At 51.2% G+C, this 12,873-nt stretch overlaps 1 protein-coding gene across 5 annotated transcripts in view; it reads left to right on the forward strand.

Annotated features, from left to right (window-relative positions):
• MGMT (O-6-methylguanine-DNA methyltransferase) overlaps positions 1 to 12,873 on the forward strand; it is a 298,543-nt gene that overhangs the window by 81,584 nt on the left and 204,086 nt on the right. The window lies entirely within an intron of this gene.

The following is a 12,873-nucleotide window of genomic DNA, read 5'->3' on the forward strand; positions in this document are numbered from 1 at the left end:
TGGAGGAAGGTCACCAGGAAGGCCAGAGGGCACAGGGGAGGGGACCGGTGGCCGGCTGGCTGCAGACCAGACGGAAGCCCGCTCCTGCTTCATGAGCCCCCACACTGGCAATTCTAGCTGGATCTGGTTTGTGCTTGAAGTTTTTGACTCTTGCATAGTTTCAGGGGCTGTTACTGCACACGGACCTAAATCTCTGTGAAGTTCTGAGGTGTTCTGACCTGTAATGGATGCTTCCCTTTCCTCTCCGTCTTTAAAGGGGCCAGTGTTGGGTTCATCGATCAAACTCCAAAGTATCAAATAAGCCCCAGGGAACCTCTAGCAGGTACGCCCAGCACGTATCTGGTAAGTCTAGCGGGAGTTCCCACAGATTGGGAGTTCCCCCAATCTGCCCCTGCTGCCTGGAGGCTCAGCCCCTCCCCCTCCCCAGACAGCTTGCCCCTGGCGTTGGGAGAGCGACTTCAGACTTCCTCCTTCTGTCCTACAGAAGGACCGTGCTCTGCTCTGAATCACAAAGGCACCCGGAGCTGCTCCTGCTTTCTGACCCTGGCCTGGCCTGGAGTCCCGGCCTTTCACTGAAGTGCATGGTTTTCTAGTTTTGTCTGTAGGGAGAATTCCTAGTTTTCAGGCCTGAAGCCAGGATGATTAGAAACAAGGAACAACTTATGTTGTGTCCAAAAAGAGCAGATTGTTTTAACTGCATCTTAATAGGTCAGTTTGTCAGAAAGGCCAGTGTGTGAACAGTAGGGCCACAAATAGATCCGCTCGGTGAATGCCTGGGGGCAGGACCTCTCCTCTCCCCAAATGCTCAGGAGGAGCGGGCTCCCCCGCTGCAAAAGTAGGGCTTGGCCACAGGACTTGCCGTGTCCCGCCCTGCTGGCTGTGTGAACTGAGTAGGGGCTCTCGGCAGACGGAGCGTGTGCCCCGGTGGTCCTCTGCTCCAGGGAAGGCGCTGTCGCAGTGCACAGGCCCGCACCCTGCAGGATTTGGGGGCCAGGCTCTGCTGCCCTGCCTGAGCCCCAGCTGCAGCAGCCGGTCCAGTGTTGCTGTAGAGTCTGGGGGTTGCCTCGGTCTTGACCCGTGCGCTCTGAGTACATTTGCCCGTACGTGTGCGGTGGGCCTTGGGGACATGTGCTGGCCCCGCTCGCAGAGAAGGCCTTGAAGACTCTAGCATGGTCATCTGCGGAAGGGGGAGGTGGGGTGTCAGAGAAAAAGGTGGGCTCTTCTTTCTAAAGCCTGCTGGTGAGTGCTTATTCACGGGAGCGTGTGGGGGTTTAGTGGCGGGGATGTGGCAAACAGCTTGCTCTATGCCTGTGTCAGCCAGTTGGTTTTATTTTCGTGGAGAATTCCACGCTGTGAGCACATCTCCTGGGTAGTCAGGGGAAGCGTTGCACCTGTTGGACGGACTGCCCTTGTCACTGCTTCCCTGGCGCATCGCGGCCACCGGGTGCGGGCAGAAGGCTTTCTGTTGACATCCATGGATGGCCGTGCAAACTAACCGGCATCACGTGGTCCTTCTCAGAAAATTATTCTTCTGGCTTTTCCGCACATATATAACCTTTTAGCATTTTCCCATAGCTTTTTCATTAATGTATGTAAAAATATTAAAAGCTCTTGTATATTACATTAAAAAGTATGTCAGCTGCTCTGCTTTTTTCTATTTATTAAAACTTTTCAAGCAGTAAAAACATTTTACTTGTTAATGAGGGAAAGTGGGAAAATTAATGACATAGAGCTTGGATCCACCAAGACGTCTCCTAACCATGCGCGGCCCGCACGCTCCCCACGCACGCAGTCTAATCTCCGTGACAGGGTTCAGTAAGCAGGTGCAAATAGACTTAATGATTTGCATCAGTAGATCATTTCTCAGTCTAATATCCTCTGATATTTTGGGTCAAGGGCTCTTTCTTTGGGAGGCTGGAACAATTTCTAGAGCTAAAATTACTAATATTAGCAATAATACATTATGTTCAAGTGAATTGAGATAAATGCAGCATTTTCACAAAGTCAGATTTTCATTCTCGTGCTCACCGTGGTTGAGGGAAGCTACCTAACGAGGTGGACTGACGGACCGGCCGTCTCCCGGGTGGGTGGCGGGTGCCCAGCACAGAGCGCGCGTCATCTCGCTGGCCCCGTGTGGGGAGCCCACAGGAGCATACCGTGTGTTTCTATCGAGTCCGTTCCAGAAAGACGTGAAGTGGGAAGTCCGTTCGGCAAACGCTTGTTGAGCTTTTCCGTGTCAAGTCTGTAGAAACGTGGTGCCGGAGGGATAAAGACGTGACCCTGTCCTCCAGGAACTTTGTCAGGAGAGACAGTTGTGAGTAATCACACGTGTGGCCCCAGAGAGAGAACGGTAAAGACCTACAGGAGGCACGAAGACTGATGGGGGTAGCTCGGTGCCCAGAGCATCGGGGAAGGTCTCCTGGGGAGGAGGCGCTGGATCTCGTCCTTCGCCGGGGCCCCCAAGGCCACTTCTGCCCCTTCCCCTGCCAGGCGCGGGCTCACCCAGCCTCTCGGTGGAGAGGCTTGCCAGTGGTCTGCTGCTCGCCAGCTCGCTCTCTACGTGGTGGCCCTGCCTCCCGGAAACCTTCCTCTGAACACCTGTCCCGCGACCTGACGCGTGTGCACCTCACTTGTGCCACGGCCATGAGCCCCCGTGAATGATGAGCTTCCGATGTTTTCACCTGTGAAACCGATGGCCTGTTTTAGCAAATGGCAGGCAGTGTTCATTCTTCCCAGGGTTTCATCCATGTTCACAGTCCAGTCCGTTTTTTGCTTCTTAGCCTGTACTTTACATCACGGGTGTTCTTTATTAAGCATCTTTTTACAGTCTGTCTGGAACGTTCCTTCTGTTGGCTGTGTGCAGTGGTTGCGTGTCACCTTCACCACTTCTGCTCTGGCGTTGGCCGTGACTGGGTCCCCGTACCCGTCCTCCAGGAGCGTGCTCACGCACCAGAAAGGCTTCCTCGGCGGGCACGCTTTCCGGCCTCACCTTTGGCCTCTGCCCCTCAAGGCTACTGCAGTGTCCTTTCTGATCCCACGTGGGACCACCTCACCCTGGAACAGACGAGACTTTGCTCTTGAGGATGTGGGAGTGCCAGCTCTGATCTCTGGCCCTGCAGTCTCTGCCCTCGGGTCCCTTGAGCTCAAGCCCAGCCATGCCTGGCGCTCCCACCAAATGGCCCACCTTTCCGAGGCCGGTAAGCCAGCGCCCCTAGAGCTGGGCCCCCAGGTGTAGACTTTTAGCTCTTGTACTTTGCAGCTGTAATTCGGCAAATCCCTTTAACTGTTCCATGCCTCAGTTTCCCCATGTGAGGTGGGATCTAATAGCCTCTACCATGTAGAACGGGTGGATGATTGAGTGAGCGAATACACAGGACTCTGGGAACAGTGCCCCACGAAGTAAGCACCGGCATGTTGGGGATCCTTCTCCTCGGTCCTGGCCTCTGTCTTACTACTGCTGTTTCCTAACGTAGCCTCCGGGTCCTCCCACCACTGGCGCCTCCCCCTGGGGGGTCTTCCCCCACTCCTTTTGCCTGACACCCACACTCCCCAGCTGTCCCCTTGGATCTCCCCCTTGGGGGTAGGGACACCCTGGGGCTCCAGGCCAGGCTTGCTTGGGGACCCGTCCTCCGAGCTCCTCCTGTTTTGCATCTACTCCGTGCTCACCCCGCCTGCACTTCCTTATAATCGCCTCCTCTGTGGCGTGTCTTCTGACCCTGGAGTTCCTGGAGGGCAAGGACCACGTCTGTCCTGCCTCCTCACTCCAGTCCCCCGGTACCAGCACACGGGCACTTTAGACCTTTCTGTAAAGCCGGACCACAGGAGGGGTCAGGCGGCTGGGGTATCCGTGCTCCTCCTAAAGAGGGACGTAGCTCTAGAGGTCAGAGGTGGAAAAAGCAGGAAGTTCAGGGGGCTTCTTCAGCCGGTCGCCCGGTCATCGATTTACGCACGGATGTGTCACTCCCTCGGTCTCCCTAAAGTGAGGGAGCATCGTGCCCGGACCAGGGGAGTCTGCATCGGTGGCTGGGCCTTCTCAGAGTGGGCAGCCTCCAGGGGGCCATGGAAGGCGCATCTGTGCGAACCTCCAAGTACGTTCCTGTTTTCCTAATCTGGGCAGAGTCCGCACCGCCGTGCCAGTCTTGCCCTGTGCTCATCCTCTCCTGCGTCACCTTGTCCTCTGGGAGCAGGCAGTATTGCACTGCTGTCATTGGTCTCCGCGAGCGCGCTTGTTAGGGGCTGAGCTGTGTCGCCGCCCCCTCCCCCACCCCCAGGTTCCTGTGTAGAAGTCTTAACCTCGGTGCTCCAGAATGTGACTGCGTTTGGAGTACGGGTCTTTAAAGAGGTACTTAGGTTAAATTGAGCTCGTTAGGGAGGGCCCCGATCCATCGTGATTGTGTCTAATCTCCCCTTCTTATAAGAACGTCAGACACAGAGGGAAGACCATGTGAGGACACAGGGAGAGGGCGGCAAGCCAGGGAGAGAAACCGTAGAAAAAAAGCCCGGCCTGCAGACCCCTCGATCTTCAACTTCTGGTCTCTACAGTCCTCGCTCCTGGCCTGTGGTTCCTCGTTACTGCAGCCCTGGACAGCTAGTGCAGCACTCACTGTGACTGCTGTGTCGTTGATCGTGTAGATCACCTCATTTCTCGTTGCTGCGGAAATCTGAGGGAGGGAAGCAGCCAGGTCCCTGCGCTCCAGCCCCCTGGGCAGAGCCAGAATGGGTAGGGCGGGGCCTCCGGACACAGGAGTTTTGGCAGGAGGGTTAAAGTGGTATTCTCTATAGAAGGAAAACAAAGTTTGAGAAATGAGAAAGCATCTTTTTTTTTTTTTTTTTTTTTTTTAATGGAGACTTTTTTTTAGAGCAGCAAATTGAGGGGAAGGTTCAGAGATTTCTCCTGCGCCTCAGCCCCCACACGTGCACGGCCTCCCCCACTACCAGATCCCTGAGTCGATGAACCCACATTGACCCGTCAGCCTTACCCAGCGTACGTGGCTTCCTTCACGGTTCCTTCGTGGTCAAGGCGTCTGTTTTTCAGACACATCCAGCAGTAAATTGAAAGGCTGGCTCTGGTGAGTAATGTTTGTCCCGGATCATGTTTACTTCTCCCACGTAATATTTCTGTGCCTCTGTGCCGGTGTGGCTGCTGGCTCCCCCTCTAGTTCCACGGACTGGACGTGGAAAGTCTGCGAATCAGCCCTTTCTTGGATGGAGCCAGATGGCGTCTTTGCTTCTGCAAAACGTGAACGACTACACTTCTTCGCAAACCTCTTCTCTCTGGCTTTGGTGTCCCGTTGTGTCTCTTTCACCTGCCCGTATTACTCGCGGTCCCTGGAGCCGAGGGCGGTAGCGTCTGCACGTTCCTTGTGCGCCAGATGCAGGGACGACTCCCCTGTCTCGTGATCAGAAAATGGCTCTAATGAGCGAGCTGGCGGAAGGACTCGAGGCGCTGTCAGGTGCAGACCGCACACTTTGCATCCGCTTTTCTCCGGGGAGCGTCTTGTCCCCCAGTCTCCCCGTTGAAACTTCTGGGGCTTTCTCTGTGACATCTTCTCCCGTTCCCTAAGGGTTTAGCCTGTCCCGGGTCTCTGTGTCAGCGCCTGGGTCATGGAGTCGAATGTTAGCGTCTTTAGGATCTTTAACGTCACTTCAATGTTTACGTCGCTGCACATGTTCCTTCCATGGTAGGAAAAAATTGTAATTTGCCTCTGATCCTGCCCTGTATCCTTGAGAGCTGCACCAAACGAACTCACTAATGAGTTCAGTAAATGTTAAGTAATTAGGTAATTGGTGTTTCAAATAGAGATTATGCAGAAGTCTTTGAATTTTTATATAGGTGTTTACAAAGTATTTTAGTGATAATTGGGGAAGTTGGTTATGGTTTCTTAGGTGGAATAGGAATTCATTATTTTTTCCCAATTACGATAATGAGGTATAAGCCCCTGTAGCTTGAAAATTCTGTCTACGGCACATTTTCAGGAGCGAATTTTACTACATTTGAGGAATTCTCCGCTTTTGAGAACTGAAGTAAATTCCACATAATCAAAAGGAACTATTTTACAATATTAATCCACAAATACAAGATTGCGTTGGAAGGTACATTGGCATAGCCGCCCTAGTTCAGTATGCAACAAAGGATGTTCTGTCCTAGGTGTGTTCCCCTTCATGCTGGAGGGTGTTCCTGACTTTGCCTTTGTATGTGCCACAGACGGGGGCTTCCCAGCTTGCTCCCGTGGCTGGATGCGCCCTCCTCCCCCTGCGCTCGGGACGAGGTGGCACAGGCCTCCTCCAGTGGGCCCAGGATCAAACCTGGGGTAGCGGGGTCTTGAGGGTGCAGGCTGGGGGGGGGGGGGCTTTGTGAAATGGGAAGCTTACCCACTGTTGGTAAATGGCCAAATATAAACGTGTGGCACTTTGACTGACAGGCTGCAATGAAACCAAAGGTGGTCTTTTCTAGGAAATCCTTATGGAAATACTGCCCATTTGGGGTAAATGTACTAGTACAATGAGCACTCTAAGCTTAGTGGAAACATTCTAGAATGCAAATTGAAGGTTTGTGGGTGTTTTTCCTTCATGGATTTGTTACCTTTGCAGAAGTGGAGAGCATCAATGTTTTATGGCTTTTCCCCAGGTTTTTTGTGTCTTATGAGTCATAAGGACTGTGGCCCTGAACCTCCGCTGGTTTTCTGTCTCCCTGATGTCCTTGACCCTGCTGCCTGGGGTGGGGGCTGGGGAGAAAGCCATTTTCATCTGAGTTAGCTAATTTCCCGTTTTCCCTCTTTAAATGGAAGCTGTGGCGTTCTCTCTCCTTCCTCTCCTTTCTGAGATTGGAAATTGTGTTCCAGTTCTGTTGTAATATTGTGAACTTCGTGTGCAAGATCTCCTGTGTCTTTTTGTTATTGCCACTTGGCACTGTACCCGAGGAGCGGGCCTCACGGTCCCTCCGCTTTACGTCTGGTTTTACAGTCTTCGTTTTTGCTCTTTTGTGGAAATATGGTTGATTTGGAGTCCCTCGCAAAGTGTGTCAGATCATTTTTGCTGTTTCTCTTTTTCCCTTCAACTTTCTCTTATTTTCCCATTTCGATCTCGGATACCCTTCTTAGGCGCTCTCATGCTTGATGCTGGCCCTGTCTGTTCTGCCGCGGGGCGGCTAGCTCTCATTCCATACCCGCAGTGGTGGCATTGACCATTATCCTGCTTGGCATTTGGGATTCAGATAAGCAGCCTTTGGCCTTCTACAGGGCTTGTAGAGCAGGGCGGTGATCTCCTAGTTCTCCAAGAAGATTTGATTCACCAGGGCACGACTTCTACGTTGGAGCCAGACACCGGGCCCACACGCAGGCATCTTTTTCTTATCCTCTAGAATTAACTTGCTTGTTTACCTAAATCTCCAGCCCTCCTTAGTGAACCACCGCCTTGATCGCAAGGATAAATGAGATCACAAGGCGTATTGTGCTGACCTAGACTACATATTTACCTGTATCCTGTATTTTCAATATTTATTCAGAATGACTTTCTCAAATATTTAATAAGAATTAATAATTGAATGTACTCTTGGCTTCTTACTTCGCCCTGGGATCTCATAAGATCTTTGAAGCTAAAACTAGTTTGGGCCCTTAAGGGGTTTATAGAAATTAGGTATGTCTGAGTATGGAAATGGTTGGCATGGTGAAAAAATTGAGTCCTTAAGTAATTTGCTATTCCCAGTGATAATTAGAAGAAACCCCGTCCCAGCTCCGTTTTCCAATCGTTTTTCCCCCCACTATTTTAGGGGAGAGTTCTTGAGGTATTAGCAGCTAATTTTTTTTCACGGGATCCTGTAGTAAGGTAAGCGGCTTTGGCGTATTGTGTTGCCTTCATGGGTTATTAGATTGTCACTTCTAGGAGATGAATGTGGGTTACAGAGTGTGTCGTGCCATATGTCATCTTAGTTCTCAGGAATGTTTCAGAAGACTGAGTAAGAGTAAATTCTTTTAAATTTATGATGGAAATTAGCAATTTTATTAGGTCCTTTAAAAAGTTTGTAGTTTTGAGAAAGACTTAAACAAAATACGTGTGTGTATATATACATCTTTGTTCTCAGAGGTCTGCAGACGGCGCTTAATTTGTCTCGTGAAAGGACACGGGTTTCAGTGGAATGCTTTGGCCGAGGGAGGGGCCCGGCGCAGGTGGCGCTCCTGGGGCGGCCCGCACGGAAGGCTGATGCGCTTCAAGATTTACTGTGCACCACCTTGGCCGTCATTCCCCTAAGTATTAATTTTAACTCCACTAATAAGAAACTGAACAAAAGTGGAATTATGAGTTCAGTAGTATTCTATGAAAGGTCAGTTGTTAAAAAGGCAGAGTCTGACATTCTGTGAGAAAGGTACCTTCATTAATCACCCTGCTGGGAGGACACGGGGCGCTCTTGACCAGCACCAGTGATCCTTGCAGTGTGCACTTTCAGGGTCTGACGGCACAAGCTTTCTGCGAGGATTATTTAAATATATGTTGAGATAATTTAAGGAATTTATCTTTGCAATTTGAAGATGCGTGTATCATACAAGAAGTCTTAGGAGGTACGCTTTACTATTTTGAAAAAGGAAGAACCCCAGTTGATTTCATAGGCACGTTCTGATGGAAGCATACTCTGGACACAGCTGGCTTTGCCGTATCTCAGGGAAGAGGTGCATTTCCAAGTGGGTGAATGCACGTCTGTTCCTCGTGCCCTCCGCAAATACTAATACAATAAGCTTCCTGCATTCGCTTCCGTTTTCTGCGTTAATGGCTAAACGTGATACATTTTGATCCTGTTCTGTGAAACAACTCCTAGCCTACCCTCAGTCTGTTGTGTGCATTGCAACCGAGTGCCCACTGTGTGCACAGAATTTAGACATCACATTAAATTAGTATTTTATGTGTCCTGCCAATTTAATGTTCAAGTTCAATACAAATATATAAATCATGATGCAGTGAACCAGTGACACGTCAGTTAAATATCTTTTATTGTGGCTTCTTGACAGATTTTCATCCAGCTATTAAAGCACAGTGTTGTTGGAGCAGAAGTCTGTTTCTAGATTCCCTTTGTGTTGCTGCCACTGGGTTTCTTTGAAAAAGCACCTAAACACGAGACTAACCCAGAATACTCGGTATTTCTTCCCAAACAGGTATTTTCAGACATTTTTTTTCTAAAGCTGATTTGTGTAACTAGGATGTTGCTTTCTGTGCTGTCCCTCATGCTGCATTATGCCGGCGGGGAATGGGATGTGCTTTCTGTGGAGGAGAGGGGGGCAGGGAGGTTGTCCTTTATTTTTAAAGATCCGGGGGTGTCTGCTTACTGTTCTCAAACCGTGATTGTCCGGGTAATCTCACTGCATCTCTCCTTGCCAGGACGACGTTAATCCTACTCTACTAGGAAGTGATGGGCGGTCACCAGATGGTCACGACAGGGACGATCCCGGGCACGGGACACTTCCTTTGGAATTGGCGCGCTCTGTGTCAACAGCGAGGGGGCCAGGCGGGGCGAGGTGCAGGGACAGGTCGGAAGGGAGGTCTCGTGACCTTGGCTCTGCTAGAGCTCACAGGGCCTGCTCTGCTGCCTGAGACCTAGGATGAGGGGACAGCAGCTTCCTGTACATCACCTGTTCTGGGCCAGCCCCACTCCGTTACCCCTCAGGGGTGTCTAGACCTGCTGCTGCAGGTGCAGAAGCTCAAAAACCTTCAGCAGCTTGGCAGGCCTCACGTGTTGCCACCCTTACAGTTTTGTGAATATGGATGTTAAGACCATACCCTGTCCGTCATGTGCTGGCGGGACCCCCACCTGCCCAGGAGGACGTCGAATCTGCTCCTAAGCCTAGGATCCTGCATGGGGAAGGTTTGGTTCAGTTTCATCAAGACAAAGTTTATTAGAGCCTACAAATAGCCTAAACTGCTATGTCTGCAGTGCTACGGTTTTGTCTCTTGTCATAATTTTTGCTTAATGGCCGTTTGTGCTACATTGACCAGGTCCATGGGTTGCTTAACGTAAGTGATTGCATTTGCTTATGATTAAAAACTTCCTCCATTAGGAATGCAGCACCCAGGACTTGTAAATGATTTGTTGTTGGAGCTTTAGACTTCATTAGCCACGTCGTCCACTAAGAGTTGTCTAAGAGTTAGGGACACTTGTAATGAGCTGTGTAATAGAGACCCTCCAACAAAACAGAGAGAGACCAAGTCTTCTTGGAGCAGCTTAGCATGCAGATAAAAGGCTGCCAAACGTGTGGTGAATGCGCTGTGCCGTGGCTGAGGCGGGCTCTGTTCTGACTGGGAAAGGCATGGGTGAGTGAAGTACTTTATTACTGGAGCAAGACTTGTAGTAAAAAATTATATACCATTCATGACCAAAATCCTTCAAAACACTCCGTCACCATTCCCCTCTGAACCCTATAGCTTAAGCCCTAAGCATCTCACGAGTCTCTTGATATCACATTAAAAAAAATTCCATTTAATGGTGTTTGTTTGGGAGTGCCGTTCCAGCCCTCGACAGCCCCCCACCCCCATTCATCTCTGGCTTTTCCCCAGTATTTGACGACGGGACCCTGCAGCCCTGATTTCCTGTGTACAGTAACGTGGGTGATTATGTGCTTTATTATCAGCAGACACCTTGCGAAGAGAGGGAAGTTCCTAGAATAACTACATTAAATGTGATGGGCATTTTTGTGACAGACGTAAAACTCCTAATCTTGAAAGCAGTTGCTTCGTGGGTCAGGCGGCCGTGTTAGCTTTTCTCTTCTGACAGCAGTGGGAGAAGCTTTGTTTGCCTGTTACGGATGCGATCAGGTCTGCTTTGTGACCCTTACTTGGTGCCGACGGCGACTCTGACGGGGTGGGGGAGGGCCGCTGGCCCTGGAGCGCGAGGACACGGGGCCAGGCTGGTCCTGACCCCACCATTTACTAGCTGTGTGACCTTGAACGAGCTGCACACCCTCATTTAGATCACCCTGTGAAGATGAAGCTGATACCAGTCTCACAATATTTGGGGAGGAATAAGAACACAGACGCTCCGTTAAAGGTACGCTTGGCGCGGAAAGGTTCTCGGTCATTCCTTCTGCGAATGCCCGTCCAGCATGGGATGCGGGGTTCGGGGCACTTGGGCTTTGGTTTCTGGTGGCCATCAAGGTGTGCGGTTGGCTTGTATGGCTCACGGTGCCCTTCACCGGCCCTCGGGTTGGGGCTGGACCTTGTGAGTGTCCGGAGGCATCCCCTGTGGTGCCCTGGGAGCTGTTGCTGTCCCTGGCCGGGTGTCACTTTGCAGCCCCTGAACCCACATATTCTGTAGGATTTCCCCTCGTGCGTATACTTAAAAGTTATTTTAGAGACCATTTTAGTCTTAATATTGGTCGTAGAAATTAAAAATTCTGAAAACGGCATTGGATGGTGTGTGAAGGTACAGGATTCCTCTTGTCAGGTCTTGACCTTCATGCTGGCAGCCAAGGTCAGATGATGGGTCGTGCTGGTTGGTAGAGAGTAGTTCTGTCATTCATGGGTTGCTAATTTTTGGAGCACTGCAATACAATTAAATATACTTAACCTTAAAATTACCCTGAACGTGACTGAGTCTTTGATTCACAAGCCCCTTCTGGTTCTTAACACGGCCTCGGTTTGATCGTTATAAGGATGAATCATCCTTGTGCTGTTGGGAATGGACTGTTTCCGTGGTTTAAATGCCCAGTAATTGAGAACTTTCCCCTCTGCTCTGTGTGCAGTGTGACCAGCGGAAGGTGAGATCTTGACCCTTTGTCTGTCTCTGCTGTGCCCGTCGCCATCTGTATTTGAAGGTCGGCGGCAGCGAGAGGGGGGACTGAGTGCGTTTAAGCCTTGCTGGGCCCTTTCAGGTGGCGCTGTGCGAGCTGGGGGTTGGCTGCAGGCTCCTCCGTGCAGTAGGCAGGGTCACCCCGGCCCTCCGCAGCTCGGGCGACGTTCCCCAGAGCTGGATGGTCCCCGTGTCTCCTGCCGTGTCTCCTCCGTCTCCTGCACCTTCTCTTCCTTACCCTGGCTTAGGCCTCTCCGCTCACACTCTGCTTCTGGGAAGCCTGCCTTGCTGGCCCTGTGCTCTGTCCCCTGCAGATCCAGAGCTGAGGTGGTTTCGGCTGCTCCGTCTGTGACCCTCCCGCCGGGGACAGTCCCCTGGGGTCTCTTGCTCAGGCACGGGGCTGGAGGACGTGTCCCAGGGATGGGCTGCCTTGCCTCTGAGGACTGCCCCGTCTTCCCCCACGGATGAACGCTTTCTGCGAGGAGGACGGAGAGGGGGGGCCCGTACCGAGCTACCCTGCCGTGTTACGAGGAGCGAGGGCAGCTCCCGGAGGGGTTCCCGGTGTGGAAAAGGGCAAGCGGGGCCAGGTGGGGCAGCACAGAAAGCTGGCTCCTGCAGGGGAAGTTCTGCTGGGCCCAGCGTGAGAACAGGACCTTGCGGAGCAGGATTCCCGAGAGCCCATGATACAGTGTGGAGTGCTCCCCTTGTACGTGGAATTTAAAGAATTAGGGGCACCCTGAGCTCCTGATAGGTAAAAGACAGTAAAAACAAAAACAAAAACAAAAAGAAGAAGAGTAGCGAAAGACACAGTCTACCCTCTGAACTGATGTGCAAGGCCCTGAAAGCATCACTTTGAATAATCTGTGGTGAATGTGTTAGAAAAACGTAATGCTGGTGTGTGGGCCTCTCAGCCCTGCGATCAGCATTACAGTGTATCTTGTCGAGTGATGACACACTGCTGTGTGTCCGCCCTTCGTGTGTGTGGCTGACAGAAAAATATATTAACAACGAATGGTAAAATGTTGAAATTTAGAAGTTCTTATGCTCAGCTGTAATTTCTGGCCCTTTGGGTGTGGTAGACGTATTCCTGATTACAGTGTGGG

Source organism: Panthera tigris, chromosome D2 (assembly GCF_018350195.1).
Source record: "Panthera tigris isolate Pti1 chromosome D2, P.tigris_Pti1_mat1.1, whole genome shotgun sequence".
In the NCBI taxonomy this organism is placed as follows: Eukaryota; Metazoa; Chordata; class Mammalia; order Carnivora; family Felidae; genus Panthera; species Panthera tigris.